The sequence below is a fragment of the Somniosus microcephalus genome, unplaced genomic scaffold (assembly GCF_052327205.1).
Source record: "Somniosus microcephalus isolate GS21.2 unplaced genomic scaffold, FLI_Smic_1.0 unresolved_chr2, whole genome shotgun sequence".
Taxonomy (NCBI): Eukaryota; Metazoa; Chordata; class Chondrichthyes; order Squaliformes; family Somniosidae; genus Somniosus; species Somniosus microcephalus.
Window position 1 is genome coordinate 8,852,464 of NW_028225180.1, and position 6,845 is coordinate 8,859,308.

A 6,845-nucleotide genomic window follows, 5' to 3' on the forward strand; every position below is an offset into this window, starting at 1 on the left:
CACCGCACTGTCGGAGGGGCAGTACTGAGGGTATGCTGCACTGTCGGAGGGGCAGTACTGAGGGAGCACCGCACTGTCGAAGGGGCAGTACTGAGGGAGCACCGCACTGTCGGAGGGGCAGTACTGAGGGAGCGCTGCACTGTCGGAAGGGCAGTACTGAGGGAGTGCTGCACTGTCGGAGGGGCAGTACTGAGGGAGCGCTGCACTGTCGGAGGGGCAGTACTGAGGGAGCACCGCACTGTCGGAGGGACAGTACTGAGGCAGTGCTACACTGTCGGAGGGGCAGTACTGAGGGAACGCTGCACTGTCGGAGGGGCAATACTGAGGGAGCGCCGCACTGTCGGAGGGGCAGCACTGAGGCAGTGCTGCACTGTCGGAGGGGCAGTACTGAGGGAACGCTGCACTGTCGGAGGGGCAATACTGAGGGAGCGCTGCACTGTCGGAGGGGCAGTACTGAGGGAGCACCGCACTGTCGGAGGGGCAGTACTGAGGGAGCACCGCACTGTCAGAGGGGCAGTACTGAGGGAGCACCGCACTGTCGGAGGGGCAGTACTGAGGGAGCACCGCACTGTCGGAGGGGCAGTACTGAGGGAGTGCTGCACTGTCGGAGGGGCAGTACCGAGGGAGCGCTGCACTGTCGGAGGGGCAGTACTGAGGGAGCACCGCACTGTCGGAGGGGCAGTACTGAGGGAGCGCTGCACTGTCGGAAGGGCAGTACTGAGGGAGTGCTGCACTGTCGGAGGGGCAGTACTGAGGGAGCGCTGCACTGTCGGAGGGGCAGTACAGAGGGAGCACCGCACTGTCGGAGGGACAGTACTGAGGCAGTGCTACACTGTCGGAGGGGCAGTACTGAGGGAACGCTGCACTGTCGGAGGGGCAATACTGAGGGAGCGCTGCACTGTCGGAGTGGCAGTACTGAGGCAGTGCTGCACTGTCGGAGGGGCAGTACTGAGGGAACGCTGCACTGTCGGAGGGGCAATACTGAGGGAGCGCTGCACTGTCGGAGGGGCAGTACTGAGGGAGCACCGCACTGTCGGAGGGGCAGTACTGAGGGAGCACCGCACTGTCGGAGGGGCAGTACTGAGGCAGTGCTGCACTGTCGGAGGGGCAGTACTGAGGGAACGCTGCACTGTCGGAGGGGCAATACTGAGGGAGCGCTGCACTGTTGGAGTGGCAGTACTGAGGGAGCACCGCACTGTCGGAGGGGCAGTACTGAGGCAGTGCTGCACTGTCGGAGGGGCAGTACTGAGGGAACGCTGCACTGTCGGAGGGGCAATACTGAGGGAGCGCCGCACTGTCGGAGTGGCAGTACTGAGGGAGCACCGCACTGTCGGAGGGGCAGTACTGAGGGAGCGCTGCACTTTCGGAGGGGCAGTACTGAGGGAGCGCTGCACTTTCGGAGGGGCAGTACTGAGGGAGCGCCGCACTGTCGGAGGGGCAGTACTGAGGGAGTACCGCACTGTCGTAGGGACAGTACTGAGGGAGCACTGCACTGTCGGAGGGGCAGTACTGAGGGAGTACCGCACTGTCGGAGCGGCAGCACTGAGGGAGCGCCTCACTGTCGGAGGGACAGTACTGAGGGAGCACTGCACTGTCGGAGGGGCAGTACTGAGGGAGTACCACACTGTCTGCTCCCTCAGGTGGACGTAAAAGATCCCACGGCAGGGTAGTTCTCCCCAGTGTCCTGACCTTTATTTATCCCTCAATCAACATCACTAAAACAGACTATCTGTTCATCATCACATTGCTGTTTGTGGGAGCTTGCTGTGCGCAAATAGGCTGCCGCGTTTCCCACATTACAACAGTGAATACACTTCAAAAAGTACTTACATAAGAAATAGGAGCAGGAGGAGGTCATTTGGCCCCTCGAGCCTGCTCCGCCATTCGATGAGATCATGGCTGATCTGATCTTGGCATCAACTCCACTTTCTTCCCTTATCATTCAAAAATCTGTCAGTCTCCACCTTGAATGTATTCAGTGACTCCGCCTCCACAGCTCTCTGGGATGGAGAATTCCACAGACTCACGACCCTCTGAGAGAAGAAATTCCTCCTCATCTCCATCTTAAATGGGCGACCCCTTATTCTGAGACTATGCCCCCGAGTTCTAGATTCCCCCACGAGGGGAAACAGCCTCTCAGCATCCACCCTGTCAATCCCCCCTCAGAATCTTATATGTTTCAATAAGATCACCTCATTCTTCTAAACTCCAATGGGTATAGGCCCAACCTGCTCAACCTTTCTTCATAAGTCAACCCCCCTCATCTCAGGAATCAACCGAGTGAATCGTCTCTGAACTGCCTCCAATGCAAGTATATCCTTCCTTAAATAAGGAGACCAGAACTGTACGCGGTACTCCAGGTGTGGTCTCACCAATACCCTGTACTTCATTCGCTGTAAAATGCTTTGGGACATCCGATGGCCATGAAAGGTGTTGTATTCCTTGACATTCAACGGCATTACCATCGCCGAATCCCCCAATATCAACATCCTGGGGGTCACCATTGACCAGAAACTTAACTGGACCAGCCATATAAATACTGTGGCTACAAGAGCAGGTCAGAGGCTGGGTATTCTGGGGCGAGTGTCTCACCTCCTGACTCCCCAAAGCCTTTCCACCATCTACAAGACACAAGTCAGGAGTGTGATGGAATACTCTCCACTTGCCTGGATGAGTGCAGCTCCAACAACACTCAAGGAGCTCGACACCATCCAGGACAAAGCAGCCCCCTTGATTGGCACCCCATCCACCACCTTAAACATTCACTCCCTCCACCACCGGCGTACCGTGGCTGCAGTGTGGACCCTCTACAAGATGCACTGCAGCAACTCGCCAAGGCTTCTTCGGCAGCACCTCCCAAACCCGCGACCTCTTCCACCTAGAAGGACAAGGGCAGCAGGTGCACGGGAACACCACCACCTCCAAGTTCCCCTCCAAGTCACACACCATCCTGACTTGGAAATATATCGTCGATCCTTCATCGTCGCTGGGTCAAAATCCTGGAACTCCCTCCCTAACAGCGCTGTGGGAGTACCTTCACCACACGGGACTGCAGCGGTTCAAGGCGGCTCACCACCACCTTCTCAAGGGGCAACTAGTGATGGGCAATAAAGGCTGGATTTGCCAGTGGAGGCCAGATCCCATAAATGAATAAAAAAATTGAAAATAAATGCAAGTCTTTCTTTTCTTAGAACATATGAATTAAGAGCAGGAGTCGGGCGTACGGCCACTCGAGCCTGCTCCGTCATTCAATAAGATCACGGCTGATCATCGACCTCAACTCCACTTTCCCGCCCGATCTCCATATCCCTCGATTCCCCGAGAGTCCAAAAATCTATCGATCTCAGCCTTGAATATACTCAACGACTCAGCATCCACAGCCCTCTGGGGCAGGGAATTCCAAAGATTCACCGCCCTCTGAGTGAAGAAATTCCTCCTCATCTCAGTCTTGAAAGGCCGACCCCTTATCCTGAGACTATGCCCCCCCAGTTCTAGACACTCCAGCCAGGGGGGAAACAGCCTCTCAGCATCTACCCTGCCAATCCCCTTGAGAACCTTGTACGTTTCAATGAGATCACCTCTTCATTCTTCTGAACTCCAGAGGGTACAGGCCAGAGGTCGGATTGTGAGCGGGAGAAGCAGGCCACCACACGAGGAGCCGGCAACAGTGAGGAGGAGGCCGCGGTGACGAGGAGGACGGCGCGGCTGAGGGACATCGTGCTCCCACTGCCACTGGAAGCCATTGAACTGACTTTCTGAACACGACGCTGTAAGAATAGCTGACGTGTCCCTACGGGGAGTAAGCATTCCATTGTACTTGTACTAGTACTAGTTACATATGGCAAATAACATTGAATTGAATTGAATTCTACTCAATCTCTCCTCATAGGACAGCCCTCTCCTCCCAGGAATCAATCTTTTTATCAATCACCTATTAATATTTCCTATTAATGACTTTCTATTAAAGGCCTCTGATTAAAGGCTCCTATTAAAGGCTATTAGCAAAGGTTGGCCTATTAATGACCGCCCATTTCAAGCCTCCTGATTAATGCTTTGATCTGTGCTTAGTCCCGGAAGAGCCCCTAGCAACCGCCCCTCCCCCGCATTGCCCGCAGAGCCTGAGCAAAGGCCTCTCCATCAACCCAGTGACCCCATCATGTGACCTCCCCCAGGCGCTGTTGGTGCCAGTTTACCTTTCGGCAAGACCTGTTTCTTCATTAATGATTTACTGACAGGCCCAGTTGTAAGGAGTTCAGTGGGATGGGAGTTGGGAATTTGGGTGGTTGCAAATGTTTGAATTTGTGCTTTCTGTACATAAGATTCCCCTTGAGCCCAAAAATCTATCGATCTCAGCCTTGAATATGCCCAACGACTGAGCCTCCCCAGCTTAGAGAACTCCAAAGATTCACCGCCCTCTGAGTGAAGAAATTACTCCTCATCTCGGTCTTAAATTACCGACCCCTTATCCCGAGACTGTGACCCCCAGTTCTAGACACTCCAGCCCTGGGGAAACATCCCCTCAGCATCTACCCTGTCATACCCTTCAGGACCTTATATGATTCAATGAGATCCCCTCTCGTTCTTCTAAACCCCAAGCCCTGGGAATCGTTTCTGGAGGAATAAAATCCGAAAGCAGAGAAGTGACGTTAAGCTTGCTTAGACTGCAACAACAACTTGTATTTAGATAGCGCCTTTAACGTAGTAAAACGTCCCAAGGAGTATTTTAAGACACAAAATTTGACACCGAGCCACATAAGGATAAATTAGTAGGATAGCAAAATACTGCGGATGCTGGAAATCCGAAATAACAACAGAAAATGCTGGAAAAGCTCAGCAGGCCAGGCAACATCCGTGGAGCGAAAATAGAGTCAATGTTTCAGGTCGAAACCCTTCGTCAGGACTGAAAAAACACAGGAAATGAAACAGATTAAAAGGCCAGTCTGGGGGCTGGGAAATGGGGATGAAAGAACAAAAGAGAAGAAGAAACATTAAGAGGTATTCAAAACCAGACGAGATGGTGATCGGACTAGTGGAGACAAAAGGCGGCTCTAGATTAGCTGTGAAATGCGCTGGCAGACTGGGAGAGAGGGGCAGTACTGAGGGAGTGCTGCACTGTCGGAGGGGCAGTACTGAGGGAGCGCTGCACTGTCGGAGGGGCAGTACTGAGGGAGCGCCGCACTGTCGGAGGGGCAGTACTGAGGGAGCGCCGCACTGTCGGAGGGTCAGTACTGAGGGAGAGCTGCACTGTCAGAGGGGCAGTACTGAGGGAGAGCTGCAATGTCAGAGGGGCAGCACTGAGGGAGAGCTGCACTGTCAGAGGGGCAGTACAGAGGGAGCGCTGCACTGTCGGAGGGGCAGTACTGAGGGAGCGCTGCACTGTCGGAGGGCGGTACTGAGCGAGTGCCGCACTGTCGGAGGGGCAGTACTGAGGGAGCGCTGCACTGTCGGAGGGGCAGTACTGAGGGAGCACTGCACTGTCGGAGGGTGGTACGGAGCGAGTGCCGCACTGTCGGAGGGGCAGTACTGAGGGAGCGCTGCACTGTCGGAGGTTCAGTACTGAGGGAGCGCCGCACTGTCGGAGGGGCAGTACTGAGGGAGCGCCGCACTGTCGGAGGGCAGTACTGAGGGAGTGCCGCACTGTCGGAGGGGCAGTACTGAGGGAGTGCTGCACTGTCAGAGGGGCAGAATTGAGGGAGCGCCGCACTGTCGGAGGGCAGTGCTGACGGAGCGCCGCACTGTCGGAATGGCAGTACTGAGGGAGCGCTGCACTGTCGGAGGGGCAGTACTGAGGGAGTGCCGCACTGTCGGAGGGGCAGTACTGAGGGAGCGCCACACTGTCGGAGGGGCAGTACTGAGGGAGCGCTGCACGGTCGGAGGGTCAGTACTGAGGGAGTGCTGCACTGTCGGAGGGCGGTACGGAGCGAGTGCCGCACTGTCGGAGGGGCAGTACTGAGGGAGCGCTGCACTGTCGGAGGTTCAGTACTGAGGGAGCGCCGCACTGTCGGAGGGGCAGTACTGAGGGAGCGCCGCACTGTCGGAGGGCAGTACTGAGGGAGTGCCGCACTGTCGGAGGGGCAGTACTGAGGGAGTGCTGCACTGTCAGAGGGGCAGAATTGAGGGAGCACCGCACTGTCGGAGGGCAGTGCTGACGGAGCGCCGCACTGTCGGAATGGCAGTACTGAGGGAGCGCTGCACTGTCGGAGGGGCAGTACTGAGGGAGTGCCGCACTGTCGGAGGGGCAGTACTGAGGGAGCGCCGCACTGTCGGAGGGGCAGTACTGAGGGAGCGCTGCACGGTCGGAGGGTCAGTACTGAGGGAGTGCTGCACTGTCGGAGGGTCAGTACTGAGGGAGAGCTGCACTGTCAGAGGGGCAGTACTGAGGGAGAGCTGCAATGTCAGAGGGGCAGTACTGAGGGAGTGCTGCACTGTCAGAGGGGCAGAATTGAGGGAGCGCCGCACTGTCGGAGGGCAGTGCTGACGGAGCGCCGCACTGTCGGAATGGCAGTACTGAGGGAGCGCTGCACTGTCGGAGGGGCAGTACTGAGGGAGTGCCGCACTGTCGGAGGGGCAGTACTGAGGGAGCGCCACACTGTCGGAGGGGCAGTACTGAGGGAGCGCTGCACGGTCGGAGGGTCAGTACTGAGGGAGTGCTGCACTGTCGGAGGGCGGTACGGAGCGAGTGCCGCACTGTCGGAGGGGCAGTACTGAGGGAGCGCTGCACTGTCGGAGGTTCAGTACTGAGGGAGCGCCGCACTGTCGGAGGGGCAGTACTGAGGGAGCGCCGCACTGTCGGAGGGCAGTACTGAGGGAGTGCCGCACTGTCGGAGGGGCAGTACTGAGGGAGT